Genomic DNA, 14,247 nt, shown 5'->3' with positions numbered 1-14,247 from the left:
TGGTAACACTGGAGGAGCTGCAGAGATCCACTACTCAGTGGGGAGAATCTGTTGAGAGGACAACTATTAGTTGTGCACTCAACAATTATGGTCTTTATGGAACAGTGGCAAAAAGAAAGTCCTGTTTGCAGCTTGCAGGGAGCCATGTAAGGGACAAAGCAAATGTCAAATAAGGTGTTCTGGTCAGATAAAAACAAAATCAAACTTTTTGGCCTAAATAAAAAACCACAATATTTGATGTGCAACACTGTGCTTCACCCTGAACACACCATCTGAACAGTTAGTGTGCCGTGGCAGCATCATGATGTAGAGATGCTCATCTTCAGTAAAGGAGTCCAGGAGTCCAGTCAGAGGTCATGTGAAAATGAATGCGGCTACATGAAGAAAACATGTTAGAAGCTGCAAAAGACTTTAGACTGAAGCCATAGGTATACTGCCGAGTAGCAGCTGCCTCAGAAAAATTCAGTCTCGACAAATGCTCTCTGTTTTTATATCTTGCTTGAGGCGCTGCAGTTCTCATTTTAAACAGTAGACAGCTCTGTGGATAAAATTTACCTGCATTCAACAACTGATAGCAGATCAAGAATGAATAGAGGAAGTGCATTCCCATTACAACACTAACTACAAAGTTTGACTTCATACATGTACCTTTTCAGCTGTTTTACAGGTCAATCAAATATTCAGCAACATTTATTCCCTCAACCGTGCATATGCTTGTAAAAAATGACATGCTTTCAGATTCCACATTACTGTTCTTTCTGTTTGACAGGTGCCAGTAAAGCTGTCCACAGAGTGTAACAGGTTTGGGGATCCACACGATGGGCCATAATGACAGGGTACGCACCCCATAAACAGTACGCTCGCCTGCACTTCTGTCACGAAATGGCGCCCGTGCGGACTGAAATGGCGAGTATAAACCAGGTATAGGGGCAAAGTTTCACCTTCCAAGAAGAAACCCTAAACTTCCAGTCCAAAGTAAAACTGAAAGATTTAGATCAAAGCATATATGTGTTAGAATGGCATAGTCAAAGTCAAGACTTAAACCCAGTTGAGGACAGCAGTGATATAGGGGGGACTCAATACCAATGCCCGCTACACATATTCTTTGTAAAAAAAAAAACTAAAAAAAAAACTGAAAGCCATGTCTCAATTTCCTTTTACTACACAATTAAACAGCTACTTAGTTTTGGTCTGTCACATAAAACCATTTTACTATTTATTGAAGTGTGTGGTTATAACATCACCTATGTAAGAAAAAGGTATGAATACTTCAGCATGGCACTGTGGAAGAAAATTAAAAATGACAAAACAGCAGGCTTTCTTCAAATATTAACACTCAGATGGTATGAAACTAAAATGTCTACTGACGGTTCACTGACCGTCTCTTGTATCTAAAGCAGCTAATTTGTAAGAAAAGCAAAACCACTGGCACTTCATGGCTCTGCAAATGGGTATTGTAGAACATCTTTCTTTCATGTGGAACTGGCTTACAGACTTAAGTCTGCATCACATCCCCTCTCTTGTGTAACACAATTACACAATGCTGAATCCTGGTGGTGTAAGTGAGGAGGGAGAGGGTTAACCAATCAAGCCAGGTTGCTTTCATCCAAAGCCGACAGCATAAACAAATAGGTCAAAGAGAGACTGCAATCAAAATATGCAAAATCACCCTTCACTTTGGAGTCAGTATGGATATGTTGCTTGAAGAAAAAAGGTTTTACAAATACTATTATTAAAAGCAACCATGACATTTTAACAAGGTTAACTTTCAGGCTTATATTACCAATTTAATTTCTACAGAAATGTATTTGCCAAATGTTTTGTCAGTTATTACTGTTGCTTTATTTAGAACATTTACAAAAGAACATTCAGCCTTCACAGGGAAAACACAAACCATCCATAAAACTATGGAAGACACCATTGAGCTACAGACTTTTTAACAGCAGGTTGTTTGACATTTTTATGTCTTTGTTTATGTAATTGTAGCATTACTTTAATGAACCATTGCCTTTTAAACTAAATAAAGCCATCGGTCTCGGAGGCATTGTTTGTCCCACACACAGTCATTGCAGCAGCATTGTATTTATTGTTTTATTCCTAGTTGTTGAAATTCCCTAAAGGTTTCATCTTATGGTTTGTCTTATGGTTTTCCACAAGGTGAAGATGTTTTGTAGAAATCTGATTAGAATCAATGTTGCTGTGGATAAAAAACTAACTTTTAGTGTTTAGTTATAAAAAAAAAAAAAAAAAAAAAAAACAACAACTGGGCTTTAAGCAGTTCTTTTTTTATTATATATTTGTATTTGTTATGGTTGGTGAGGACGGTATTAATAGTTCTGTTCATAACAGCAAAGTGGCCAATTGATATTGATGCATCTACAGCAGATATTTAAGAGATTTGTTTGTGTGTTTCTAAGGGACACAGGTACCACAATTTATTTAAAAACAACTTTTTATGCCAAATTAAAATTTAAACAAATCGCTTTGAATTTACACATGACGAAAAAACAAATTTTGGGATTTTTAAACAAAGGAGAGATTCAGTTGCAAATAGTAAACACGTTGTATATCCCTTATGTATGATGAGCATTGATGTTGATAATGTAATTCAAGTAAAAAAAAAAAAAAAAAAATAGTTGCTTCCTAATGTGTCCATGGCAAACTTTAAAATATATATTTTTAGGCTGACTGCCTAATAGTTACTTACAAGTTACAAGTTATATAATGATACACAAACTCTAATTGGTGTAAAAGGAGTATAATAAATTTGAAGTGTGAACATTAGTAAATGTATTCCCTGAGAAATTACTGTCATATGTTGAATAAGGTATTTGGATTTGGAGCATACATTTACGACCCACTAAATTTTTGCTCAGACACACAGACCATTATTCCAATTTTAGCTGTGAGCCTATTAATACTCACTATGTGTACATGGATTAGCGTGTATTTCAATTCACTGACTCAGAGGTCACACACAAGCGAAAATAAACAACCTTTATTAGGAAACACTGTTGACCTGAAACAGATCCCTTCAACAATTCGGATATTTTTAAACATATAAATCCCTGAGCCAATCTGAGCTGGCTGTAATATGTAAAGTCCACCCACCTGAGGTGACAGAAAAGAAAACTAAATATCTACTCACTCAAATGATCTCATCGCGGGTTCAAAAACTAATAAAAGTTCTCAAATTCCTGTGAAAACAGTGACTATTTTTGGTAAACAGTGGTCTTTACCCATAATCCGATGAAGATTTGCACATCAGAGGGGGAAGGGTTGGGATCAAGCAAGAGAAGGATCAAGTTCCATCGCCAATTGGATGTTGCTGGCTGCTGTCCAGCCAATCAGAGAGGGTTAAATGGGTTCACTCAGGTTGTTAGGGTTCACTGAGTATACTGCAGGGGAAAGGTCTCTGCTAAGCTATCTGTGTTAAGGCCATTTTTTTCTAGTGACCTTCATACCAATTGAAAAACAGGAGAAAGGTTTTAACTTAAGGACGCAAATCTGCTTTGACCTCGTCAGACAAGGGGACAACACGTGTAGGAACTTAAAGGTAAAATGCTGAACAACTTTCAAAACCACCCAAGATGGTGAGCTGATTCAAAAATTCAGTGTTTTAAGGTAACATACAAGCCAGTTAGGCTTCCCTAAAGCAACCTTTTTACTCATGCTGACAAGATTTTGCAATTACAGAATATTTTTTAATGACAATTGCATTTAATAAAACAAACTCATTTCCGGTTTGTTTCATCTGATCTTTTACCAGCTCAACAACAAACTAAGTATGCAACATTTTAATTGAAGAAAGTAGTTGGATTTTTTGTAGGAATGGGATGTGTAAATCTTTGTAGATCAAAAGCTTAAAAAGGTTTATCACATTTCACGTATTAAAAGAAAGGAATCCAGTTTCAATATACTTTTGAGCTTAATTGAAAAAAAAATTATTCTCAGCAGTAAGAACAGGATTTAGGTAACTCTTTGAAAATGTTTGCTGTATTTAGCCAAGTATAATACATTAATTTAAAGCAGATTTGGGTGCACCAAAGTCTGCTTTTTAGTAAATGTCACTAAATAGATGCGGGCGTATTTACTATGAAAGAGAATGCAGAAAGGATTATTAAAAACTGAATACTTTGTTTTTTACCAGACATTCTTTATTGCATGAAGATCTGAATTTGTTGGTAATGATTTGCCCTAATTAAAAAGTCTCCATCTACATCGACCACCTGCGGTGGCAGGTTGCAAAAATCTGGGGTTCATGCAGATGAATGCTTGTGAACCCCAGTGGCTAGGTACAGATGATGAAACATACATATCACTGGCTGTTGACAGAGAGTCCTGGGTGGTAAGAATCTGCCATCAAATCCTCAACACACATTTTACTGATAATTAGAATCTATTAAGTACTGCAAAGCATGAGGATATGTGATTCAATGGCTTGCCATACATGTACTCATTCCCCCACAGCTATAGATGGATTCAAACTATCATGCACTGCGGCGTAGCACCTCATCCACACTCCCATTTGGTGGAAGGTAGACCCAAATATTTAAATAGGAGTCAAAGCAACCTCTGTTGTGTTTGGCAAAATAAAAGCAGAAAATAAGCAAACATGTTTTGTGAGTTTTAGGTGCTCGGATGTCATGGCAGACAAGTTAGACAATGATATGAAGTTGCAGATGGTAAGGAGGAGGGACAGTATTTATTTAAAGAAATATATAATTTAAAGTTTTCTTTCTCACATGTAAAGCCCTCAATACTCAAGCCCTGTCATAGATCAGAAATAAGATTGTTCCATCTATTCCCAACAAGGGACTTTGCTCTTAGACTGCAGGTTTACTGGTGGTTCCTGCAGTTCGTAAAAGTAGAATGGGATGACATACTGACCACTATGCTGCAAGTTAGTGACTGGATGAAATCCGCTGGGTTTCCTTAGATGGAAAACTTTCTAACCAATTTCAATAATAACTGCATTGTTTGCTAACTTTTGAATGTGTGTAATTGACTTTGAATCTGTCTGCCTGTCTGTCTGGACTGATTTTCAATTTTTTGTTTGTAAAGTGCCATGAATTAGTGCTATATAAATGAAGTGAATAGGAAATTGAATTAAATTTGCTTTTATCCAACATTGTTTAGTGAGATCTTTTAACAACTGTATTGAGAGGCCCAAAACTTACAGTTAAACTTACAATTAAATATCTATAAAATCAGACCAAAAAGAACCTCATTCATAAAGTGTAAGAGAAGCACAGATGCCTTCTTTTCCTTTTTTCTTTACAAGGTCACAGAAATCCATCATTTTTAAGACTTTCATATGTTATGTAGTTATTTAAGTTAGGTGAATGTGGAGATAAGGAGACCTCTTTTAAGATTAGTAATTTATATTTAATGGCCACAAGGATATTGTTATCATATACTGAATTTATGATGTCAGTCGTATCTGAAAGCAGAGCATGGTCAGAGTGCTCTGACCAGCATCCATCAACTCCCTTCAAATGGGAGAAGAGGTCAAAGTGGCACTGCTGCTAAGGTAGGATTCAGTGAGCTGGGAAAGCAGATTAAATTAAACTTTTGTTTTCAAAATTCACTCTGGTGAAACTAGCGCAAATCTAGATTTTTAAAATAGTTGGGTGATCAGAAGTAAACTTTGCTTGTCTCTGACAATTAAACAAGATTTTTTGCTTGAACATAGGTTTTACATTTTGATCAAAACAGGGCAGAAACTCTTAAATGTTTTTTGTGAGATAGAGAGATAGATAGATGGATAGATAAACATAAACATATATTAAAATTAAGATTAAATATAAATTTAGCATTTCAGCACAATTTAATACAAATCTCAGCCTTAGCTGTCGCACTGCTTGTCTCACTAAGAGGGCCCCCAGTGTTTAGAGGGCTCCTCATGCTTACATCCCAGAGCTCATTTGAGAGCAAGAATCAGAGGTCCGCCAACCATGAGATTATTAGATGGAGCAGCATCAAGCACTGATGTAAAACCGACAACCACAAGACTGTCCCCTAATCAAGATTAGAAACTACAATCTTGGGCTGAAGTAGGACCTCAACTGGAAGTTACAGACAACCATCACGCCAAGCAAGACTGCAAATGTAACTTTCACTAGTAGGAACAGAAAGGAACAACTTAAATACAACAAAGAATACAAAATTTAATATATTGCATAAACGTATTATAGTCTTATATAGTATTACTGCCCTGCGATGGACTGGCGACCTGTCCAGGGTGTACCCCGCCTCTCGCCCATAGACTGCTGGAGATAGGCACCAGCTTCCCCACGACCCACTATGGAAGAAGCGGTAGACAATGACTGACTGACTGACTGACATATTATAGTATGTAGTATAATATGTAATAACTATATCATATTTCTATAAAACCTACAGCATGAGACAGCTGTCTGACAATCCTGACAAACACAGTCTGTTAACTATGGTTTCCATTAACTCTAACAAGAATACTTCTCCAGAAATACAATCGGTCTAAAATCATTAAACACTGCAAATTATTATTATTATTCAACATCTGGAAATCCTAGGTTTTGACCTTTAGGAGGGCTCAGCCCCCAGTGAGGAGGTGACAAGGGTTCTTAACTGAAACAATAGTTAAACAGTGTTTAACGTTGTTTTATAATCAATTGAGAGACATATTTCCTTTCCCATCAGAATCAAACCTTTCGGTTGAATGAAAATAATTATAAATCTTAGTAAAGGCTTGGTAAAAGCCTACAGAAAATCATCACAGATCTGTCTCTAAAAGTCAGATCATGTAAACTAAGCAAACTCAATGATATACAGTAAGGCCTCCAGGCAACTGGAAGTGAAGTTCAATAAATGAACAATCGGTTTTTTGATGTATTTTGTGTTTCATAAAATATTTTTATAAAGGTTAGGGACATGATCTGAAGCATACATGGAGATAAACCTGTCCTTTCTGCATTTTTTCAGACTATAACTACTGTCTTTATCAAAGAATAAAAAAAAACATTTTTCTTAAAAAGAAAAAAAAAAGAATCAGCAGGTAGGACCTTAAATGACATCAGAACAGGTGTGATTAATTTAATAATTAGATAACTTTAGAAGGCAGATGAAGGCAGATCACTTGATTTCATTGTGGGGTATCAGAGTAAATGAGGCCTAGAAATTAACACAGGACAGATCTTTATATGTAGAAACTGTAGAAAACCATTTATCATATTCTTGCAACTTCATAATTAAGCACTGCTTTGTGTTGATCAGTCACATTAAATCCCAATTAAATAAATGAATTAAAGTTTGTGGTTGTAACGTGACAAAATGTGACAAAAGACCAGTGGAGATTATGCAACACACCTCTGAAGAACAAGTTCTTTTGCAGCATAGCAAACACAAATACCGGCATATATTCTTTTATCTTAAATCTTTTATTGTAAATTAATATTCATTGCCTATCCTAAACAAGACATTTCTCACATTCAAACCAATCTCAGCTGTGTGAACAAAACTGTGATAAAACAAAACTTAAACCAATGCCCTTTTAGTTGATTTTGTGTTCAGTGTAAGATATTTAATAATTTGAAGAAACATTGTCCTGTTGTGGTATTCTTTCACACGTAACATTCGAAATATCGGTTTTCTAAACTGCTCCGATATGTATTTTGGAAATAACACTGAAAAATGTGAAGATGCTCATAGATAAATTCATTACTTTTTTATTTGAAAGTTCAAAAAAATGTTGTATTTGGATGTTTCTAAAAGAACTAGCAATGATACTGACCTTAAATTGGCAGCAGATGAAGGACAAAGTGTATTGCTCAACCGACACAGCTGCACTGCAGCCACATTTGGATGTTTTGGCAATAAACTGCTTGATAAAGAAAATTTTTTTCTTCAGTTTAAATGATACAGAAAAAAAACCCCAGAAAGGATAAAGAAAAAGCTAACAAAAAGCTGAGCTAATGAGGTATTTTTCAGGAACGCCATGTCAACTGGAACGCTATGTCTGATGATTTACCTGACAACAAAGCAGCTGGTTGCACTCTCATTCATACCTAAGGGCAACTTAAACTCATGTTCTTTTTTATGTTTCAACAGTGGGAGGAAAAGTGGGAAACATGCAAACCCCATGGAGAAAGATCTGAGCCCGGGGCCTTCCTACTGTGGAGCAACAGTTCTTATCACCACTCAGCTGTAGCGCAACCACACTAACACTTTTGTTTAGTTAATTCTGGTCTGCTAAAATGTTAATGTGTCTTCATGCTGTAATTAGGCATGGACCAGTATGAGACTTTTTCAATATGAAAACCTTCAGTAGAAATATCACAGTTTCATGGTATTAACATAAAGATTTAAAACAACATGATCTGATATCTTTCATTTACACAGAAAAGCATCAAATATTCCTACTGCTGCTAAAATATAACAACATATTAAGATGATAATGTTATCTATAAAACTTGCTTATTGTTATTTTGATTCTGCTTCATAGACTCATGCGAAAATATAGTATAAACACCTGCTAAACCCAAGTTTGCTTTTTGTGCAAATTACAGAAAGGGCATGACTAAAAAGAGCTAACATTGTCTGGTAAATATTTCAGCTATGTTTTTGAGAAAGTTTTTGCACATTTAAAACCATAACCGTTTAAAGCTTTGCTATTCCTTAATACTGGAAACCAGCCCTACAACTGTTATTGTGGTTTTATTAAGAAAGATGAACAATGTTGTGGCAGCTGATTTGTGCATCTAATAATCTGGTGTCCAAATTCACCACTGTACCTGATAAACTCAATAATCTTATCCCAGGTCTTTATCAAATCCCAATAAATCAAGTGTACCTTACAACTCTATGTCACAAACACACATTTTCCAAGGCTAACGCTTAGCCCCAACTTCACAGCTTGCTCCTTTGCAGAGGTAAAATGTGTAAAAATTTACAAAGCTGCAACAGATTTTTCTGCTACAACTTTGTTGGCACAAAATCAAACTGAATACCAGGACACTTAATTTATGGACAACTTCAGTTTAGAAAACGCAGCTTGGATGTGTGTGATTTCAGATGACTATGGTGTCTTAAAATCAGTAGTCGCTGGTTCAACGGGTTGCTTCAAATACAGAGGTTGTAGTGTATGTAGTGTAATACAGAGCAGCTCCATCTGAGAGCCCCTCCTGAACTTTAACCTCTGGACTTAACTGAAACCAGATCCACTCATTCATAGCTCTCTGAGGCAAGTCAAAGACACTGCAAGCACAAATCAACACAGGCCTCATTAAAGTGACACACACATATATACAGTACACACCAAAAGTTTGGACACACCTTCTCATTCAAAAAGTTGTCTTTATTTTCATGACTATGGATATTGTATCTTCACAATGAAAGCATCAAAACTATGAATTAACACATGTGGAATTATATACTGAACAAAAAAGTGTGAAACAACTGAAAATATGTCTGCTAAGAGGTAGTCACCTGAAATGGTTTTCCAACAGTCTTGAAGAAGTTAACAGAGATGCTTACCTCTTGTTGGCCCTTTTGCCTTCACTCTGCGGTCCAGCTCACCCCAAACCATCTCGATTGGGTTCAGGTCCGGTGACTGTGGAGACCAGGTCATCTGGCGCAGCACCCCATCACTCTCCTTCTTGGTCAAATAGCCCTTACACAGCCTGGAGGTGTGTTTGGGGTCATTGTCCTGTTGAAAAATAAATGATGGTCCAACTAAAACCAAACCGGATGGAATAGCATGCCGCTGCAAGATGCTGTGGTAGCCATGCTGGTTCAGTATGCCTTCAATTTTGAATAAATCCCCAACAGTGTCACCAACAAAGCACCCCCACACCATCACACCTCCTCCTCCATGCTTCACGGTGGGAACCAGGCATGTAGAGTCCATCCGTTCACCTCTTCTGCGCCGCACAAAGACACGGTGGTTGGAACCAAAGATCTCAAACTTGGACTCATCAGACCAAAGCAGAGATTTCCACTGGTCTAATGTCCATTCCTTGTGTTCTTTAGCCCAAACAAGTCTCTTCTGCTTGTTGCCTGTCCTCAGCAGTGGTTTCCTAGCAGCTATTTTACCATGAAGGCCTGATTCACACAGTCTCCTCTTAACAGTTGTTCTAGAGATGTGTCTGCTGCTAGAACTCTGTGTGGCATTGACCTGTTCTCTAATCTGAGCTGCTGTTAACCTGTGATTTCTGAGGCTGGTGACTCAGATGAACTTATCGTCCACAGCAGAGGTGACTCTTGGTCTTCCTTTCCTGGGGCAGTCCTTATGTGAGCCAGTTTCTTTGTAGCGCTTGATGGTTTTCGCAACTGCACTTAGGGACACTTTCAAAGTTTTCCCAATTGTTTGGACTGACTGACCTTCATTTCTTAAATTAATGATAGCCACTCGTTTTTCTTTACTTAGCTGGTTTTTTCTTGCCATAATACAAATTCTAACAGTCTTTTCAGTAGGACTATCAGCTGTGTACTCTATCCACCTCCTGCACAACACAACTGATGGTCCCAACCCCATTTATAAGGCTTGAAATCCCACTTATTAAACCTGACAGGGCACACCTGTGAAGTGAAAACCATTTCAGGTGACTACCTCTTGAAGCTCATCAACAGAATGCAAAGAGTGTGCGGAGCAGTAATCAAAGCAAAAGGTGGCTACTTTGAAGAACCTAGAATATAAGACATATTTTCAGTTCTCTCACACTTTTTTGTTCAGTATATAATTCCACATGTGTTAATTCATAGATATGATGCCTTCAGTGTGAAGCTACAATATTCATAGTCATGAAAATAAAGACAACTCTTTGAATGAGAATGTGTGTCCAAACCTTTGGTGTGTACATAAAACAAGAACAAAATACTGTCAATATCAAAGGGTGGAGGGCAAAAACAAACAAAAAAGAAGTAGAGGATTAATGGAATATAAGTGTATAAAATAAGGAAATATTGAAAAGGCACAAAAAAAATCTCAGTCCCACAAATGTTTCCAGTTACACTTGATTGGCAAAGGAAAGTGAGCAAATGGACACAGGAACAACATGCAGCTAAACCATAGACAAATCTATAAAAATGCTTAGTTTGAGAAGAAGCTGTTGAAGATACTAGAGTGGCCTTCATAGTCACCTGACATGATCACTTTTAAAATGTCTGGTGGGATTTGAAAAAGTCAGTCGCAGCATACAAACCCAAGAAGATTATTGGACTGGAGGCCTTTGCCTACCAGGAGAGAGCTATGATTCCTCAGAAATGCTGCCAGAAGCTGGTGTCTTCCTATGGAATATGTCTGCAGCAGATCATAACAGCAAAAGGGCACTCTATGGAGTACTAAAGATACTTGTCATGAAAGGGTTGAATAATTTTGAGTTTCCAACAATCATTAAAAATGGCATTTTGTGTTTATTTAACACCATTTTTAGTTTGACACAGTCACATATGACATCAACAGGCACACAGCGCAACAGACGTACAAATTTCATTGCACATAATGCATTAAAGTACATAGTGCTCCAAAGCTCAAAAGGCCTGGGAGGGGATCTAGTCTGGGTAGCGCAGTCCTAATCAGGGAGATAAGCTCAATACAAATTCTAACAGTCTATTCAGTAGGACTATCAGCTGTGTGCTGTATCCACCTCCTGCACAACACAACTGATGGCCCCAACCCCATTTATAAGGCTTGAAATCCCACTTATTAAACCTGACGGGGCACACCTGTGAAGTGAAAACCTTTTCAGGTGACTACCTCCTGAAGCTCATCAACAGAATGCCAAGAGTGTGCGGAGCAGTAATCAAAGCAAAAGGTGGCTACTTTGAAGAACCTAGAATATAAGACATATTTTCAGTTGTTTCACACTTTTTTGTTCAGTATATAATTACACATGTGTTAATTCATAGTTTTGATGCCTTGAGTGTGAAGCTACAATATTCATAGTCATGTAAATAAAGAAAACTCTTTAAATGAGAAGGTGTGTCCAAACCTTTGGTCTGTACTATATATATATATGATTTTAGGCGTGACTATTTTATAATGCACTTATTTTTCAGTTTAACCTTTCAGGGTAGCTCTCACTGACCATCTGTGGGGACATTTAACCCCGCATGTGTGTCACCGCTATCAGCTGGTGTCGCACAAAAAGAAAAGCTGCTTCTGCTCGTTTCATAACACGGAAGGAGGCTGCAACGCTGCAATGGAGACAGCGGAAAAGGAAGCGAAGGTGCGCAAGTGCAGCATGCTTCCATTGTGTATGGTGGGGAGGGGGCAGCAATTCATAACCATCCGCACTCTCACGCGAACACAGAAATTTAGTTTTAAAGGGAATAAAACCAGAAGATAAGCAGCCGCTCTGAGTCTCTCACCTTCCGTCCGCGTTTCTGCCGTCAGTCCCTTCAAGTTTAAAGACAAATACAAGAAGCTCAGTGCAGTAATGAGATTCAGGGAGGGCTTGGCCGCTTTCCCTGATTCACCGGTTTCTGCCTGAAAAGAGGAGGGTCGCTCCTGCCGCCGTGCACGCGCCCTGTTGACAATATTACGAAAGTCCCGGAAGTGCACGAGCATCCAAACTGTTTTGTGTTCCTCGCGCTACATGACAATGACGAGGCCAAAACAAGGGGATTGTTTAACCGCAACCAAAACAAACACAGGCGGATAGAGTTGCCCAAAAGGTATACACAAGTAAAAGTGGCGTACACAATATAACTTAAGTAAAAACAAAAATAGGTCCATTAAAAAGTTTTTGAAATAGAAGTAAAAAAGTATTTGGTTAAAAGACTATTTTAGTGATGAGTACCGGTTGTATCACGATATCTGATTTATTTATTGTTCTTCCATATCTTAAATTATATAATAAGTGAAAATGAAGATTACTATTTAGCAACAGTATTGTGGGCAGGTGGTAATACCAACTGTTGAATATATTATAGATGTAATCTATAATATATTAATAGATATTTTACGATTAAATGAATTACACTTTCAGTAAGAGCCTCTCCACACCCAGGTTATTTTGTTTTATGTTAATAATAAGGACTATGCTTCCTTTCTAGTTATAGAAAAGGGATGAAACATTTTGTTGCCATTTTGTTGTGTGTCTGCGTCCCAAACACACATTTTAAGAAATTATGAATGAAACCTTGCTATTAGATCGAGAGTTTGGAGGCAGATTTCCTGCACCTTCATCGGTAAAAGTTGAGGCATCACAAAAGATGCTTCCTTTCAGTGTAAAAACCAACTGTTCTGGTTTGTTACAGACTGAGAAAATAGGGTTTTGATTGTTGACAGTATTTAATCTCATGCTGAATAAATCGACAGTTTAATACATTGTGTTGTAAAAAAGTGAGGGAGTGAAATCTACAGGATCCACTAGCCGTGGGATCTGAACGTTACTCGTTCAAACTGTTCCCCCTATTGGTCAAATTGTGACATAACAGACGATTATGCAAGTTAAGCAGTGCTTCGCACCCGAGTCATTCATTAAGAGAGACGCGACCTTACTTTAGTTTTGTTCTGTGTGTCTGAAGATTTTCATGTCTAAACATGCTTTCCCGAAAACGGACAATACATAGATGTTCATCTGCATCTCAATATTTTGTTTAGTACTGTACCATAATGTTTTCCCGATTTATTCATGTTTTTAAATGTACATTACACAAACTAAACTGTGTATTTTTAAAACATTATAAAAACTTCTTCACATTCACGCAAATTGCTTTTAAACATTTGTTATACTTAATAGCATTTTTTGTTTGCTTGTTTGTTTTCAACAGCCTGTTTTTGCAGCATGGGTTCCATATAAACTTTATTGCCCTTTGACTTATATTATAAAGTTTAATCTTGTTGGGAAACAAGTCTTAGGACTTGTTTAGTATGGTAGCAAATGTTTCTATTTTCATGTGCTCCTTTTGTTGTGTGGTTTGTCTTTGATTCAGTTGTGACATTTAAGTAATTGGTATTCTGTAATTTTCTCTTACTAAATAGTTTTGCAATTGTGAAAGCTATTACCTTTCTTACTTTATTGTATTTTAACATGCAGGTGCAGTTAAAAAAAATTAGAATATCGTGACAAATTTCAATATTTTTTGTCATTCATTTCAGAAAGTGAAACTAATATATTATGTACAGTAGATTCATCAGACATTCAGTGAAATATTTCAAGCCTTTATTTTATTTTGATGATTATGGCTTACAGATAATAAAAACCAAGTCTATGGTGTCTCAGTCAATGGCTGCATTGACTGTTGACTTCAGAGAACTTG

The 14,247-nt window shown here is 37.1% G+C and overlaps 1 protein-coding gene across 1 annotated transcript in view; it reads right to left on the bottom strand.

The window, feature by feature from the left end:
* Nucleotides 1-12,605, bottom strand: part of LOC124869638 (helicase ARIP4-like) — a 101,988-nt gene extending 89,383 nt beyond the window's left edge. Inside the window, exon 1 of the mRNA XM_047367603.1 lies at nt 12,352-12,605. The gene's annotated coding sequence lies outside the window, so the exon portion shown is untranslated. The remainder of the gene's footprint in view (nt 1-12,351) is intronic.
* Nucleotides 12,606-14,247: the final 1,642 nt, after the last annotated feature.

This window comes from Girardinichthys multiradiatus, chromosome 1 (genome assembly GCF_021462225.1).
Source record: "Girardinichthys multiradiatus isolate DD_20200921_A chromosome 1, DD_fGirMul_XY1, whole genome shotgun sequence".
NCBI lineage: Eukaryota > Metazoa > Chordata > Actinopteri > Cyprinodontiformes > Goodeidae > Girardinichthys > Girardinichthys multiradiatus.
This window is presented reverse-complemented; position numbering and strand designations above follow the sequence as displayed.